This window comes from Littorina saxatilis, unplaced genomic scaffold (assembly GCF_037325665.1).
Source record: "Littorina saxatilis isolate snail1 unplaced genomic scaffold, US_GU_Lsax_2.0 scaffold_250, whole genome shotgun sequence".
Classification (NCBI taxonomy): Eukaryota; Metazoa; Mollusca; class Gastropoda; order Littorinimorpha; family Littorinidae; genus Littorina; species Littorina saxatilis.
This window is the reverse complement of record NW_027126876.1, coordinates 70,001-88,091: the sequence shown is the minus strand read 5'-3', so window position 1 is coordinate 88,091 and position 18,091 is coordinate 70,001. Positions and strand designations below refer to the sequence as shown.

Sequence of the window (18,091 nt, the reverse complement as noted above, 5' to 3'; positions counted from 1 at the left end):
CCATTGGCTGCTATTTGTGTGTCAGCAGTGACGTAGCATTTCTGGAAAATCCCGGAACGGAGAAGACGGGTAAACCCGTCCTAAGGCGCTGCAGCTGCACAAGCGCACGACGGGTATACCCGTCATAAGGCAGTCAAGTATGGCATTCCGTTTGTCAAATAATTATTTGGATACTTTTTCATAATCTAAACAACGAAGTGACTGTGGTAAGATGAACAAAGTTAAAAAACAAAGGAATACTGTACTCACCAATACAAGAACGAGACAAGACGGTACGAATTTTCGCTTATGGAAGCTTCATCAGGAAAAACAAGAACACAAAAGACAACAAAAAGCAGACGCAACACGGAACGAACAAGGTTTGAAAGAAAATGGAGGGGAAACACGCAACAAAGGGAAGGAACTCTAGGAACGGAAATGAATGAAAGGGGAGAGAAGTGGTTGGACGATGTCATAGGCACAGGCATACTAGACTAAAAGTGATACACATTCATAAAAGGGGGGGGGGGGTTGGGGACAGAGAGGAAAAAAAAAAAAAAAAGGGGGAGGGGGGGGAAACAAACGTGCGCACGCACACGCACACATACACACACACACACACACACACACACACACACACACACACACAACCAAACACATGAAATCACACATAAATTCACACACAAACACACACACACACACGTACCGTAAATCCACAGTATGTTTGGGGAATACAAGTACATCACATTTTCGCATTCAAACCGTCAGGTGTGGATGTGCCCAGGAATAATATAAAATCGGACTCTACTTGTTTTCTGTCTGTGGAGGTGCTGTACATTTGCCAGACACCTTTCACACGTGCATCCAGGGAGGTGTGGTTGCTGCTGTTGAAATGTTGGGCAACAGACCTACAGCGGCGATGCCGAATATCTGCCAGATGTTCGGTGAAGCGGGTAGAGAGGGTTCTTTCGGTCTCACCAATGTAGAGTACTTTGGGGCATTTGAGACAGGATATGGCATAGATGAGATTGCGGCTGGTGCAAGAGAACGTGCGTTTAATGTTGAAATCTTTTTGGGGACGGTCAGAGTGGTAGAATGGCAAATGTGGGGGCAGGTGTGGCAACGAGGGTACTGGCATGCGTGTGTGCCGGGTTGTAGGGGAACTGGCGAACGAAGAGAGGATCGAACCAGGGAGTCTCGAAGGATGCAGTCCCGTCGGGAGGCCAACAAGGGTGGCAGGCTGAACGTTTCACCAACAGAGGGGCTAGACTTAAGGATGAACCAATTGGTTTTCAAAATGTGGCGAACAGGTAGGTTGTGGGGATGGTGGGTCAGAACTGCCACAGGTCTGTCTGATCTGTCTGAGGTGGATGATGGCTGCAGAGCTACTTGTCTCGGTATGCAGCGAACTTTATGTAAGGCCACATTCAAGAGGCTGGATGGGTAGTCACGTTGAAGGAAGAAGTCAGACATTTCTGCTGCTTTTTCTTCAAAGTCATCTGTGTCAGAACAGATGCGGCGCAGTCTGAGAAACTGGGAAAATGGAATGCTCCGGATGGTGGAAGAAGGGTGAGAGGAATGGAAAGTAAGGTAGGTGTGAGCATCAGTGTCTTTGTAATGAACACTGGTGGAGAGAATGCTATCAGACAGGGAAATGTTCAAATCCAGAAAGGCGACTGCGGAAGGAGAGATATCAAAGGTGAATTTGATGGAGGGATGGTAGTTACTGACAAAGTGTATGTAATCAGTGAGGTCAGACAACGAGAGAGAGGTGGCACCGAGGCAATCATCGATGTAGCGTTTGCACAGTTCAGGCTGAGGTCCAGTGTAAGTGGAACGAATCTGGGATTCCAGGTGGCCCATGAATAGGCAAGCATAGGAAGGTCCCATTTTAGTGCCCATGGCGACACCACTTATCTGATGAAAGACTTGTCCATCAAACTCAAAAGTATTGAGCGTGAGGACAAGCTCCGCGAGACGGAGGAGGATCGGAGTGGGTGGGTCGCGAACAGAACGATTGTCCAGGAAGAACTGAAGTGCTTGAAGTCCGTCGGAATGAGGGATGGAGGTATACAGAGAACACACATCCATGGTGAACAGAAGGTTGGGATGAAAAGAAGGGTTGTTGTTGATTTCACCCAGAAGGTGAAGCGCATGAGTGGTGTCTTTGATGTATGAAGGCAGTGTCTGAACGATTGGTTGCAAGAGATGGTCGAGGTACTGAGACAGATGCTCAGTGGGGCAACTGCAAGCGGACACAATAGGTCTGCCTGGAGAGTCAGGTTTGTGTATCTTGGGCAAGAGATACAATTTGGGTTGTTGAACTTGAGACTTGTTCAAGTGTTTTGCAGTAGGAGGAAGCTTGTTTTGTGTGACAGCAGTTTTAATGGTCTGGGCAATGAGTTTTTTTGTCTAACAGAAGTGTTGGTTCCGTTAGGAATTGATAAGCAGTAGTGTTGTGGAGCTGCCGATTGGCTTCTTGGATGTACATGCCGCGGTCACAATGTAAAACAATTCTAAATAATTTTTTGTTTACGTAAACCATTCATTATTTACCTAAACAATTCATTGTTTACGTAAATAATTCATTGTTTACGTAAATAATGATTTATTTACGTAAACAATATATTATTTAGACTTATATTACATTGTTTATAAAGAATCAGCAATGTTGCTAAATAAATCATTATTTACGTAAACAATGAATTATTTACGTAAACAATGAATTGTTTAGGGAAAGCAGTTTTCATTATTTAGGGGAATCAAGAATTGACTTCTAAGCTTCATTTTTTTTCTTTGTGTATATACTATAATTCAATACAAGGTATCTCCAAACATTATTTATCAGAAAATGTTCGTAAATTTGTTTATTTTACAAGCTGAAATTGCCGTACGAAAAGAACTGAATGCGAAAACAAACAAAAGGTCAAGGTCATAAACGGGAGTGTTTAGTGTTTGCATTCTCTTCCTTGAAGTTGTTGAAAAAAAGTTTTCCGTCCTAAGTTTTCTGTTCTGTCTCAACAAAAACTTTCTCTTTCCATTTCTCTTACTGCATGATTACACTTTTTTTTTATCTGTAGGTTACACAACACAACACAACTTGGTATGAGCTCTGACGCGATGACGTCACACAGTCGTGTGCAGAGTTGTCCGGCCTTGCCTCTGGCATTCCGGCGGAACTCGCGAGAAGGCAACACGCAAAATTAGTCAGGTCGTCATTTCCCGATTTTGACCTTAACCCCTCAAAAAATACCTCGGAGAATGTTTTGACTGTTTTGAACTCTGTGATGTCTGTAGATTACAGATCCGACGGATGACACTCTGTCATCCTTGGGCATTTTGATGTATTCAAGATGGCGGACAAGTTCCTCAATTAACAGAACAGCAGAAGACTGGAATTGTTAGTCCGATCACTTTAACAGAATTGTCGACATCCTTTAAAAATATGAAAAACGGTTCCTCCCCTGGATGTGATGGTATTACAACCTCCTTTATGAAGTTCTTCTGGTGTAAAATAAAACACATGATATTGAATTCCTTTCATGCATCTTTTTTAAAGGGAGAATTAACCGTCACACAAAAACGGGCAATAATGATATTAATTCATAAGGGTAAACAATTACCAAGGGACGACCTTAATAATTGGCGACCGATTTCACTATTAAACACTGATTATAAAATATTGGCGAAGACTCTTTCAGTTCGCCTATCTAAAGTTATTTTAGATATTATTGGTGAAGATCAGTATGGTTTTTTGAAGGGTCGAACCATTAGTTCAGCGATCCGGCAAATAGACGATTTAGTATCGTATGTAAACGAATATAATAAACCTGGGTTCCTTGTAGCACTGGACTATAAAGCTGCATTTGACACGATTTCCAAAGAGTATATTGTGTATGCATTTAAACGATTTAATTTTGGTGCCGTCTTTGTAAGATGGGTAGAGATTCTATTGTATAAATCGGAAAGTTGCATCAATTTTATGGGCTGGGTTATCGGAATGTATTGAATTGAACGCAGGTATCAGACAGGGCTGTTCTTTTTCACCGATGGCCTTCATCCTTGCATTAGAATTGTTGGCCTTGAAAATTCGAAATGATGGTTCAATTAAGGGTCTGCCTCTGCCAAAAGAAACTAATGATAATTATGATATGTTCTTTAAGATATTATTATATGCTGATGATGTGACCCTATTTCTGAACGATATGGATGAGTTAAAAAAACGCATTAACCCTTGTTACCTATTTTTCCAAATTCTCTGGTTTGGCAATGAATAGACAAAAAACTGAAATCATGGCCTTGGGCAGTAATAAATATGGTAATGAAAATGAGTGCGGGTTAAGGTGGACTACAAAAGTGAAGATTTTGGGAATTTATTTCAGTAGCTCCTCATCGGTCTCTGAGATTGAAGAAAACTGGACAAGCCGTATTGAAAATATACGACGCAACATTGTAAAATGGTTTAAACGAAATTGTAGTATCATGGGGAAAATATGCATTGTGAAATCTCTTTTGTTATCGCAGATTATTTATCCGTTGCAAGCACTGGTAATACCCGAAAAGGTATTGACTGAGATAAATACTATGTTTTACAGATTTATTTGGAAAAAACGATTTTCAAACACTAAGGCATTTGAGAAAGTTAAAAGAAAAGTGATGTGTCAAGAGTTTCCTGATGGGGGTTTAAAAATGATTGATGTCATTGATATGCAGTCCTCTTGTTTGTTGTCCTGGGCGGCAAATTTATTGAACGAAAAGCAGGAAAGTTGGAAACAAATACCGATACATATGTTTTCGAAGCTTGGTGAAAGGTTGTGTTGCTTCCAATCTAACACCACGGTAAAAAAATTTAAAGGATTGGGATTAATTAAAAATGTATTTTGGAAACAAGTTTTAATTTGTTGGTTGAAAAATAAGGACATGATTCAGAGAGCAGTAGGTGGAGACATGTTATTAAGAGATACGTGTTTATGGAACAGCAAGGATATAATCTATTGCGGCCAAACCCTGTTTTTTAGCGACTGGATTAAAGCAGGCGTTTGTCGAGTAAAGGATGTATATGTTGGTAATGAGATTGTGCCCTTTAATATTATGCAGCAGAAGGTTGGATGTAAGCCCACAAGATTCTTTGAATATAGGGTGATTTGTACAGCAGTTAAAGCAGCAACACTACGCTCTGCAAATGGAAATGTATGTGGATTCAACGATTTAAAGAACCTGAGTAAGCCTTGTCAATTTCGCAAATTAATTATAAAGGAAAAATATGTGGAGCCGGTTGTAGTTAAATTTTGGGAACATAAATTTGATTTCAGGCCGGGAAAAGAGCAATGGTTAATGGTAAACAAAGTAACCACTGAAACAAGATTGCAAATGTTGCATTGGAAAATATTGCACAATATTTACCCCACAAATATTTTATTGTATAAAATAGGCATTTCCGTGAGTAATTGCTGTACTTACTGTGAGAACGAAATTGATTATATTGAAAAAATTTTTTACTTTTGCCCGAAAATTATGTCCATTTGGAAATGCGTTGAGGATAAAGTGAATTGTAAATATAATATGATTATTAAAATTACCGTAAAGGAAGTTTTTTTGGGCGTATTTGAAAATTCACAAAGTTCCAAAGCACTAATAAGTTATGTGAATTATTTGATGTGATAGCCAAAATGTGTGTTGGTATTTATAGATATGGCTCCCCTCTGGATATTGTATGCATTTTTGAGAGGGAATTGTTATATAGAAAAGTTGCTTAAAATACATTTAGATATAGTAATGTTAATGTTATAGTAAAAACATTACTTTAAAAAAAAAAAAAAATCAATGAAGAAGGATGCTCCCCGCCAACAACAACACAAAAAAAAAAAAAAAAAAAAAAAGGCAAAAAAAAAAGGGTTGAAGCAGCCTGCATGCAACTGAGATTTAAAAAAATAAAAAAAAAAAAAAAAAAAAGATGGCGGACAAGATGGATTCCAGACTGCAAAATAGTCGAAACTGCATGCTATAAACTAGCAGAACTGTATTTATTTATGTTTTCCGGGAGATAAAACGGGAGTTAATATGCATAACAACAGTTACATGATTAGCAGACACTATAACCCGAATGGCTGGTCTGTTGAGGGACCGTTAAAACTGGTTAACGGAGCAGGATGATATAGTTAGTTTTAGCAATATATTTTTTCAGTTACAGCTAATGGTTTAAGCTTATATGTGTTGTGGGCTTTGATTACTGTTGCACTTTGCTTGACCTTCATCGCATTGCAAGGTCATATGAATGTCAAATGTTCATTCAAATGATAAAGGATTATACTATTTTTGAAGATAAAATGACGAAATGTCTTCTTAAAACTTGCCATGAATAAAAACGTTCACCAACACTGAAGGTCACACGTTTTCAAGGTCAAACAATTTCAAGGTCATATATTTTAATGTCTGCAAAACCATCACTTAGCACGTGCATCACTACAAAGATCACTGTCAAGAAGACGAAGCTGAGATTGTATGGCAATGTAACAAGAACAGGCGGACTCTCCAAGACCATCTTACAGGGTATGGTGCGCGGAAAGAGAAGATAGAGAAGACAAATGAACAGAGGGACAGATATCATTCTTTCTTTATTTGGTGTTTAACGTCGTTTTCAACCACGAAGGTTATATCGCGACGACACAGATATCATTACAGAGTGGATTGGGAAATGTTTTGCAACTTCCCAAAAATTGCTCACAGCCGCCAGAGGTGGAGACAGCTTATGAAGCGCTCGTCGTTGAAGTGACCCTACCATCCTGGTGGGTTCCAGAATCAATGAGTGACTTGGTCGGTGAGCAAGCAGATAACAACTTAATCCTGGAAAAGTGGCTGTAATACCCAGAATAACTTAAAGTTATCTTGTGCTGTTTTTAAAAAAAAGATCTAGTCAGGTGAGGAATGTATACATCAGACGAAAGGCCTTGTAAGGTGTCACAGCGCCAAGCGATTGACACCATATACACAGTGTTGTGTCAGTTAGTGACGCCCCGAGGAGGTGTATTAGGCGTCATGTCAAGAGGCTAAACCTGATGTACCATGTCTACAAAATACCTCTATCTCATAACGTAAAGGTCATGGCGACGAACCAGGGATACTGGTTAGTATGCACTTTACCTCGCCGATGACCACACAGGATGATGTGTAGTTTACCACTCCAGATGACCAGGCGGGATGACCACGCTGGTTTACCACACAAGATGACATGGTCATGCAGTGAGTTTCCAGTTTGAGGGCAGCCACCATCGATCCTTTTTTCAATTGCCGAAATGGTAGCGGATGACTATGCCTGATGACCAATAAATGACCACGCCCGATGATTACGCAGGATGTCATGTAGATTACCAGTACGGGTGACCGGTGAGAATTGCCAGTGCGGATGACCAGTGTGGATGACCTGTGCAGATGACCATGAAGGATGACCAGTGCAGATGACCAGTGCGGATTACCGGTGCGGATGTCCAGTGCAGATGATCATGAAACATGACCAGTACAGTGCGGATGACGAGTGCGGATGATTAGTGCAGATGACCAGTGCAGATTATCATGGACGATGACTAGTGCAGATGACCAGTACAGATGATCATGAAGGATGACCTGTGCGGATGACCAGTGCAGATGATCATGAAGGATGAATAGTGCGGATGACCGATGCGGATGATCACAAAAGGATGACCAGTGCGGATGACCGCAAATGATGACCAGTGTGGATGACCGATCCAGATGACCAGTGCTGGTGACCGGTGAAGGTGACTGTTGCACATACCCAGTGCGGATGACTACGATGGATGACCAGTGCGGATTTGTGCAATTTCCAAGGAGTAGACATCGACATAAGATGGCACACGCACATTGACCGACTGCGCAACCACAGCATGCTAATGCACATGGTAAATTTCTCCACAGCCACACTTCAAAATTAGCATGACTTCAGTTGGTGTAGGTTCTACCCATCCTACAACCACCCAGAGTCAACCGGATCAAGATTTGGAAGATCCCCGTAGAATTGCAATACAGCCCTTTTCAGATGGACGTTCAGCAATGGGCTGATGTGGGCGGTAGTTTTTGATTTATGTGGACTGGTGCTTGGAGGTTCTAGCTAGCCAGGTTTCATATCTCTCACGTGATATGTTTGAGATTTTGCACCTGTAGCACTCGCTTACAAACTGCGACATTTGCTGAAAGACTTCACCGATTTTCACGCATGGATCTTCTGCAGAGAAATTAAGCACTCCTACGAACACACTGGTTAATGAACAGCTGTCACCAGATGGCATACGCTTCCATCTAAAATAGCTCTATCGTCTGGTAAACAATCAAATCGGAGAAAACTAGTCTCTCACGATGTTCTTTGATCATCTCCCGCCATTTTGTGAGATCAATTTACAAGTTTTATCTTCGACAGTGAAACCTGTGCTTTGGAACACCATACGCACTAATCACAAGTCCACGAATAACACAGGTTTCACATCTTCTCAACCTGGATGTAATTCCATACACACTCATGTGCAAATTGTTTCCATTTAGCAGAATGAAACACGTCAAATGCCTTTGTTTTTTGTCTTGGAAGAGGAGCTCAAGTACGGACACGGACAACACTACAGGCCATACTGTACGTGTCGTCATATTACTCATTACGTTTTCCCGACGTCATGAAGTTATGACGCCATTCTAGCCCTTTTTTCTATGGAATGCCTTTTGTGTCTAAACCAAAAAAAATCAACATTTGCTAATTTTCCTATAATTAATTTTGTCTCAATTTGCCCAAGGATTTAAAGATGTCATCCTGCGGATTTGTAAACTTCAGGAGTTAAACTACCCAAAACCATTAAAACATTTTCCGAGGTATTTTTCAAGGGGTTATTGCCCTGCCGTAAGGACTAAATCTGCACTCTGAATCTTCCGCATTTATCGACATGGTCTCTAGTGGTAGTGTTAAACATTGCCATAACAGACAAGATAGAGATAGGGACAGAAGATTCTTTTCTGTTCCATTTGTTGTCAACGGAAAGGGCAAAGAGACAAGGGATTTGACTGCACGACGCGGGCGAGAATGGTTGGCACAGCTTCAGCTGAAGAATTTCAACTTTGAATCAACAGCTAGGAGATACGTGTGCTCTGATCATTTTGTCAATGGTAAGTACTCATGCTTTTGTTCACCTGCCTTGGTTAGTCTGTGTTTTATGCAAGCTGTGTTGTGATGGTAGTGTGCGGACAGTCGGTCAGTCCTGCACCGAGTGCAGTCTATGACTGAGTGAGTCAGTCTTACACTTACTCTCAGTTGAGTCAGTATAACAACTTATCATGGTTGCCCAAAACCATGACTTGTGAGAATGCCATAGGTGTGAAATACTTGGATTTGATAATCAGAATTTATTTGAACACTAAATGGTCATTGTTGATACAACTTTATAGTTCAGTTTTAAAGGGTAGATCTGTGTCTAGATTTACTCATTCATTTTGTTTGGGTGACTTATTTTTAAAATAACTCCCAATCCATAATTTACAATACATTTGCCTTTGATTTTTTCTGCAGGGCAACCATCTGTGGGAAGTAAACACCTACTTTGAAACTTGGGTATGGTGCAGGGACACAGCCTGACAGCCAACAAGGACAGTACCAGAGACTCAAGGAGAGGAAGAAGCTTGTGGGGAGTGAGTCAACTCCTTCTCACCCTAATTTAGCAGAGGATGCTGTTGATGGCGACGGTGAAGGTACTTCGGATACAGCAGAACTGGCTGCTCCTCTTCCCGAGAGAGGTGACTGTGGCGGTACTTACTGCCAGACTGAAACCTATGACAATTTTGCCTGATTTCCAAAGATGAAGAAAAGCAGCAACGGGATGAACTAAACAGGCTGGTGCTAGAAACTCGGGAATTTAAAGACGAACTTGCCAAGAAAAAAACTGACACTTGATTCTTTGAGGGACAATGACGATACTGTACGATATTTTACTGGGATTTCTAATTTCTTCACACTTGTTACATTATTTGATTTTCTTGCATGGCATTTGCCAACACACTCGCGCAGAGCACTGACACAGTTTCAAGCTCTCATTCATGCATATACGCGTCGCCTTAACACACCTCTGCAACACCTGGCATACATCTTTTCTGTGTCAAGAACAACTGCCAGCAAAGTTTTTCACGAGACTGTGCATATCATGTACCACAGACTGCAGCCACTTGTTTTCTGGACAGACAGGCGAAGTATAAAGACAAGTCTACCGCCACAGTTCCTTCCCTATCCATGGAACAGAGTAGTCATCTTGAACACACACGGCCAGTACCGTGTAACTGGCCTTGGCACGGAACGATCCAAGGGGGGCAATCTCAGTCATCTCAAAGAGGGAAATCCAAACGCAATCCGCTTTGTTCGATTTTATGGGCTTGGACGATAGAGAAAAATAAGAAAAGCAAAAGCTGGAGTCCAGTCTGGACGAAACTGCTATCAAGAACGCAGAATTGATTTTTTCTGAGTTTTTTTTTTAGCCGTAAGCGCCATGTTTATCGGAGCAGGAAACTCTTCCATAGTGAGGCCCCTTTGTTGGTTTCACTGCGGCCGCATTGTGAACAGCAGTTAAACATGGCGCTTACGGCTAAAAAAAAACTCAGAAGAAATTAATTCTGCGTTCTTGATAGCAGTTTCGTCCAGACTGGACTCCAGCTTTTGCTTTTCTTATTTATCTCTATCATCCAAGCCCGTAAAATCGAACAAAGCGGATTGCGTTTGGATTTCCCTCTTTGAGATGACTGAGATTGCCCCCCTTGGATCGTTCCGTGCCAAGGTCAGTTGCACAGTACATGTACTGGCCGTGTGTGTTCAAGATGCAGAGTAGTGTCCATTATTGACTGTTTTGAAATATATTCATTGAGAGACCCTCCAGTGTTGATGCTAGTGCACTCACCTGGTCAAACTACAAGCACAACAATACAATTAAATACCTAATATCAATTACACCTCAAGGCCATATTTCTTTTATTTCTAAAGGGTGGGGTGGGCTTTCAAGTGACAAGCACAGTGCTGCAAATAGTGGGTATCTAGACAATATTGTACAAAATGATGTGATTTTGGCCGACAGGGGATTTGACATTAATGAACTAGTGGCTATGAGAGGTGCACAAGTGAAAATCCCTGCCTTTACAAGAGGGAAGAGTCAGCTTACAGCTTATGAGATAGTCAACACGCAAACTAGCTAATCTGAGAATTTATGTTGAGCTAGTTGTTGAGCGAGTTATCGGTATTCTTTGTGGAAAGTACAAAATTCTGAACTCTGATATTCTGACTGATCTTTTGTTTGCAAGGGAAGAGGAAGAAGTGGTAACACTGGACAAAATAGTCACTGTATCATCTGGGCTTGTCAATGTTTGCACTGGTATCATGTGATTCTTGCTGTGACGCTGCATAAACACAGCCTAGTGAACTGAAGGCATTGTTTAGACTAGAGAATATGTTAATTAAACTGTGGTGTATTGTATCTGATTCTGATGTCTCGCATGAGCAGCAGCAATAGTCTTTCTGTTATGTTTTCACTGGACGGAATTTGAAGATGAAGGCATTGTTTAAAGAATGTGTTAATTAAACTGTGGTGTATTGTATCTGATTCAGGTGTCTCACATGAGCAGTAGCAACAGTTTTTCTGTTATCATGTTTTCACTGGATGGAATCTTGAATTTGAATATACATACGTGTGTATGATCTGACCTGCTGCTATTTCCTTCCAATTCAAGAGCAGATTTCACTCTTTCTATCACACACACACACACACACACACACACACACACACACACACACACACACACACACACACACACACACACACCACTTTAACATACACTTTGAAATCATTTTGCATAAATGTGACATGTATTGACACAACTGACAAAGGTTGAATTATGCTGATTAACCTCAAAATAGCTCTACACAGGAAACAAGATAAGGAGCATTGAAAAATTAAATGGCCTACACTTGAAATGCGAGCACACATTTAAACTACCAATAACATGCAACTGCAAGCAACACTGAACATACCACTACCAGTATTGCAGGTATGAAGCCAAAGTGAAGAGAACACTTTCACTAAATGTTCAAAATTGAAATAACATACTGTGGGTATGTGAGTCATTAACTATTCATTATGATCAATAGACCTGTGCGCTTTTTTGCAGAAATAAGTGTGTTCAATTTTGTTGTCATCAAAACAGAACTAGTTGATAATAGAAACTAACTTTCAGTTCCACTGCCAATTTAAACACTGTATCACTTGACTGTACTGATGCAGAACTACGCTGTACCACACACTCTTATTTGTTCCCTAAATCAAGCAGCCAATCCGTGTCACTGGAAACATTAAACAAGGAGAATGAACAATATACCTGGCTGAATAAGTTGATAATCAAACTGCTCATGATTCTTTGTTATTCACAGCAGTGGATGTAAAACAATCACAAAATAAGGTCCTGTATGCATCATAATTTATACTTGTAGCACTTGATTTTGTATTGTGGTCGGTGATCCTAAACAAAATGTATGTCTACATCTGTGCATGATTTTACTTTAAGAATAAAATGAAACAAGAATGGAACAATTAATGACTTCTCTGTGAGTGTGAACTGTGATTTAAAACATTACATGCTCTTTTCTCTCCCTCTCTTCTTCTTCTTCTGCGTTCGATGTATTCTCTCCCTCTCTATAACTTTATTACTGCCACTTTCTGTGTGTACAGTCATACATGATGTTTGTTTTCCCACACACATGAGCAAGCGAGTCTGGCATTGTCACTGTTTCTTGCTGCGTTTCACGGCTGGTGTTTGCAGCTGCTCCTGGTTCACATCCACTGCTTGTAGAGGCTCAGCTTCTCTGTCCAGCCAGTTTCCAACTAGCTCTGGAAGAACTGCGAGTCTGAACACTTTCAAAGCTTTCTCCACACACATTGCCCAAAAATCACAGTCAGGCAATACTCGGACAATAACTTTATCCACAGTAGTCCACACCATGAAATCGCAGTAGGAGGAACTGGTCATAACAATCTGGCACTGTACTTGACTAAAGTATGGGTGGTCTTTGCGCAGACAAAGCATCCCCTCACTGTTAGATTCCAAACAGAAATGGCGGTCTGCCACAGCACACCCAACAGCTGACTCCTTGAAGGTGAAGGGATGTGTGTGCAGGTTTCTCCAACTCCGGCCATGCCGGTTTCTCCAACTCCGGCCATGCAGGTACAGTGTGCTGCCAGTATGTTGCCATCAGAAGTGGCGATGATCCAAGGAGAAAGTGCTAGTTCATTAAGGCGTTGTGAATGAAGAATCTGAAACATAAATTGAAGGTCGCACAAATCAGCATTCAGCTAGGTCAATCGAATGAATATAACTCTAAGACGCACATAATGTGCTTTACAATAACCTTAACAATGAAAAGTAAACAACAGATTTTTAACTGAATATGAACATGAAGCTCATTATAAATATTATATTTTGCAAGCTATTTCAAAATATGAATATATTCAAGACTATCTACAGCTTTTGTCGTAGTCCAGAATACAAACTGAAGCGAAGAATATATCAAAGACAAAGCCTCAACACAATATCCTGAACTGCAACTTGTGATATCTGCAACACAAGACAGAGAACACTCACGTTCATTCATTATAAACTGAAAGCACATTCTTACCTTTGCAGAAATGACAGAGTTCTGACAGCCATCAGGGCTGTTGCACTTGACATCCCTCACCCAGCCAGAGACAAAAAGTCGGTAGGAATCCAAACTGTTGTAAGCTTTTCAGCTGCTCACATGTCAATACACATCTATGATGTAACTCAGCTCTGGCAGATCGTCCGGATTTGCTGACCAGCACCTGGTTGAGAATGTCATACGGATCATTCCCGTCAATCTCCAAAATCTTCTGGTGGTATCGCCGCCTCTCCTCTGGTAACAATCGCTCAGAATATTTTCGCTTCTCGCCCGATCGCTATGTTTTGCATGAGGCAAGGGAAGTCGGTCCAGATTCTTCTCGGAACGCGTTGGAGGCATTGTTTCCCGTTTTTCAACGGTTCACAGCTGTTTTTACTTTTCTCTTTGAAATGAAACGATGAAAGGAAGAGAAATGGAAAGACAGGCATGTTGTTGGGACATAAACAGAACAGAGAACATAAGGGGAAAAAAACTGTGTTTCAACAACTTCAAGCAAGAAAATGCAAACACTAAACACTCCCGGCAGGGAAACACCTTAATTGACCTTGACCTTTGACTGTGTTTGAGATCAGTTATTTTCGTACTCGGCTTGTAAAATAAACAAAATAATATCCAAACAACAGCTATTTTAAGATAAGAGTGTGTGGAGAGACCTTGTATTCAATTATAGTAATCACTGAAAGACATAAAACTTAGTTCAGAAGTGAATCCTAGAAACCCCTAAATAATGGAAAATGTGTTGGCTAAACAATTCATTGTTTACGTAAATAATTCATTGTTTACGTAAATAATGATTTATTTAGCAACATTGCTGATTCTTTATAAACAATGTAATATAAGTCTAAATAATATATTGTTTACGTAAATAAATCATTATTTACGTAAACAATGAATTATTTACGTAAACAATGAATTGTTTAGGTAAATAATGAATTGTTTACGTAAACAAAAAATTATTTAGAATTGTTTTACATTGTTTATAAACAATTACTTATTTAGCACATGAGCTTCTAAATAATGATTATTTAGCTAAAACTGGTGAAAAAAACATGAAAAAGTATCCAAATAATTATTTGACAAACGGAATGCCATAGTCAAGGGTCTGTCTGACAAAAACAATGTCTCAAATCGCCTCATGAGCTATACAGTTCAGCTTGGGGTAGTTAGTTTGTGACCACACACAAGGAATACCTTAACATAAGCGTTTGAGCACTAAGTTACTCATATTAAAAACGGCTGTATTTTGAGTAAGAATCCCAGACTGTAATACTCATTGTAACGCGGCGTTATCAAGTTATGGGCTACTCCCAATTTTCGTCCTACCTTTTGACCCAGAGCATTCCATGCGCTATTCGTGAAAATAAAGATTTGAAATTGAGCGGGAGCTACAGCGTTGGATTTGGAGGTTGAATAGATGACAACACACACGGAGAAGGCTTTAGAAATAGTGTTTGAGCGTTCTATTTCTCAAATCTGAATGCTGTGTTTATTGGTCATTTTGCAGACCATTGATATTCTCCAACGTGCATTTTGTTGTTTTTGTTATTCGAAGCGTTCTAGCCCTGTATGCATCGGCACGTAATTTGCATGCGTTTGCTAGGCTGTAGGTTTGACTTCCCCAATCCAACGGTCTAGATCTGCTTTGACGAATTTTTTGTTTGTTTGTTTGTTTGCTTAACGCCCAGCCGACCACGAAGGGCCATATCAGGGCGGTGCTGCTTTGACATATAACGTGCGCCACACACAAGACAGAAGTCGCAGCACAGGCTTCATGTCTCACCCAGTCACATTATTCTGACACCGGACCAACCAGTCCACTAACCCCATAATGCCAGACGCCAGGCGGAGCAGCCACTAGATTCCCAATTTTAAAGTCTTAGGTATGACCCGGCCGGGGTTCGAACCCACGACCTCCCGATCACGGGGCGGACGCCTTACCACTAGGCCAACCGTGCCGGTTCTTTGAAGAATGGGTATAGATGAAAACTAAATAAATAATGATGACGACCGGAAGTCCGGACTCCTGACAGGAGAGCAGTCGATGCAAACCGCTCGCTTGAGAAAATCATTGCAGTTGTTTCTAAATTACAGTACAGCTAATGTCCCTTGTACTTTTTAAGGTCCAATTCGCCAGAAAACTATCCAATATGGCGGCTTAGACAATATAATATTATATAGCTATTCTAATGAACACGTGGGGGAATTCGGGGGCTGTGATTGGATGGTCTCTTCCTATCATCAAAGCATAATGCTACGGAAGTCGGCCATTTTTCTCAATATCCAAAAGCATATTGAGAAAAATGGCCGACGCATGGTTCTTGTTTACACATCTGTACCACGGCGATGTTTCTATCGACAACAGCATACACTGACAACTTAAAAAGCTGTTTCAACAACTGTGTCGAATGCACTTGGAGTCAGTTTTTCTTCGAACATGATGCGCGTAAGAAGTTTGTCTGCTATCAAAACCTGAGATTAACGCATCGACGCAAAAAATGTCATTTTGTAAGTTTGGAACAATTCAAGGTCATCGCTGTTGTGTTTTCGGCGTAGCAATAGGGTCCGATATTTAGACTCGAACAAGTATAATGCGACTCGTCTTCGACTCGTCAGCATTATACTTGTCTCGTCTAAATATCGGACCCTATTGCTACGCTGAAAACGCAATAGCTGTTAATGTTTAAGTAAGTACAGAACTACGTTTGCACGCTTCGCGAAGACGAGCGAGACCCGTCTCGGTCTTCGGGTGTGGTTAGTCCAGACTATCTAAATAATTATACGATGACTGTTTTTTTGGTAATGATCTTTTAGTTTGATGCTGACAGATTGACTAAATGTTTTTCTATTGCTTCGTTTTTATATTTAGTCAAGTTTTGACTAAATATTTTAACATCGAGGGGGAATCGAAACGAGGGTCGTGGTGTATGTGCGTGCGTGTGTGCGTGCGTGCGTGTGTGTGTGTGTGTGTGTGTGTGTGTGTGTGTGTAGAGCGATTCAGACTAAACTACTGGACCGATCTTTATGAAATTTGACATGAGAGTTCCTGGGTATGAAATCCCCGAACGTTTTTTTCATTTTTTTGATAAATGTCTTTGATGACGTCATATCCGGCTTTTCGTGAAAGTTGAGGCGGCACTGTCACGCCCTCATTTTTCAAACAAATTGGTTCAAATTTTGGTCAAGTAATCTTCGACGAAGCCCGGGGTTCGGTATTGCATTTCAGCTTGGTGGCTTAAAAATTAATTAATGACTTTGGTCATTAAAAATCGGAAAATTGTAAAAAAAAATTAAAAATTTATAAAACGATCCAAATTTACGTTTATCTTATTCTCCATCATTTGCTGATTCCAAAAACATATAAATATGTTATATTTGGATTAAAAACAAGCTCTGAAAATGAAATATATAAAAATTATTATCAAAATTAAATTGTCCAAATCAATTTAAAAACACTTTCATCTTATTCCTTGTCGGTTCCTGATTCCAAAAACATATAGATATGATATGTTTGGATTAAAAACACGCTCAGAAAGTTAAAACAAAGAGAGGTACAGAAAAGCGTGCTATCCTTCTTAGCGCAACTACTAACCCGCTCTTCTTGTCAATTTCACTGCCTTTGCCATGAGCGGTGGCCTGACGATGCTACGAGTAAAATGGCATTGCGTTCAGTTTCATTCTGTGAGTTCGACAGCTACTTGACTAAATATTGTATTTTCGCCTTACGCGACTTGTTATATTTAGTCAAGTTTTGACTAAATATTTTAACGTAGAGGGGGGAATCGAGACGAGGGTCGTGGTGTATGTGTGTGTGTGTCTGTCTGTCTGTCTGTCTGTCTGTCTGTCTGTCTGTCTGTCTGTCTGTCTGTCTGTCTGTCTGTCTGTCTGTCTGTGTGTAGAGCGATTCAAACTACTGGACCGATCTTTATGAAATTTGACATGAGAGTTCCTGGGTATGAAATCCCCATACGTTTTTTTCATTTCTTCTATAAATGTCTTTGATGACGTCATATCCGGCTTTTCGTGAAAGTTGAGGCGGCACTGTCACGCTCTCATTTTTCAACCAAATTGGTTGAAATTTTGGTCAAGTAATCTTCGACGAAGGCCGGGGTTTGGTATTGCATTTCAGCTTGGTGGCTTTTTGGTCATTAAAAATCTGAAAATTGTAAAAAAACAATATTTTTTTTATAAAACGATCCAAATTTACGTACATCTTATTCTTTATCATTTTCTGATTCCAAAAATATATAAATATGTTATATTTGGATTAAAAACAAGCTCTGAAAATTAAAAATATAAAAATTATTATCAAAATTAAATTGTCCAAATCAATTTAAAAACACCATCTTATTCCTTGTCGGTTCCTGATTCCAAAAACATATAGATATGATATGTTTGGAT

The 18,091-nt window shown here is 40.2% G+C and overlaps 1 long non-coding RNA gene across 1 annotated transcript in view; it reads left to right on the top strand.

Moving 5' to 3' along the window:
• LOC138955370 (uncharacterized) overlaps positions 1 to 18,091 on the top strand; it is a 38,144-nt gene that overhangs the window by 19,680 nt on the left and 373 nt on the right. The gene's annotated exons all lie outside the window — the stretch shown is intronic.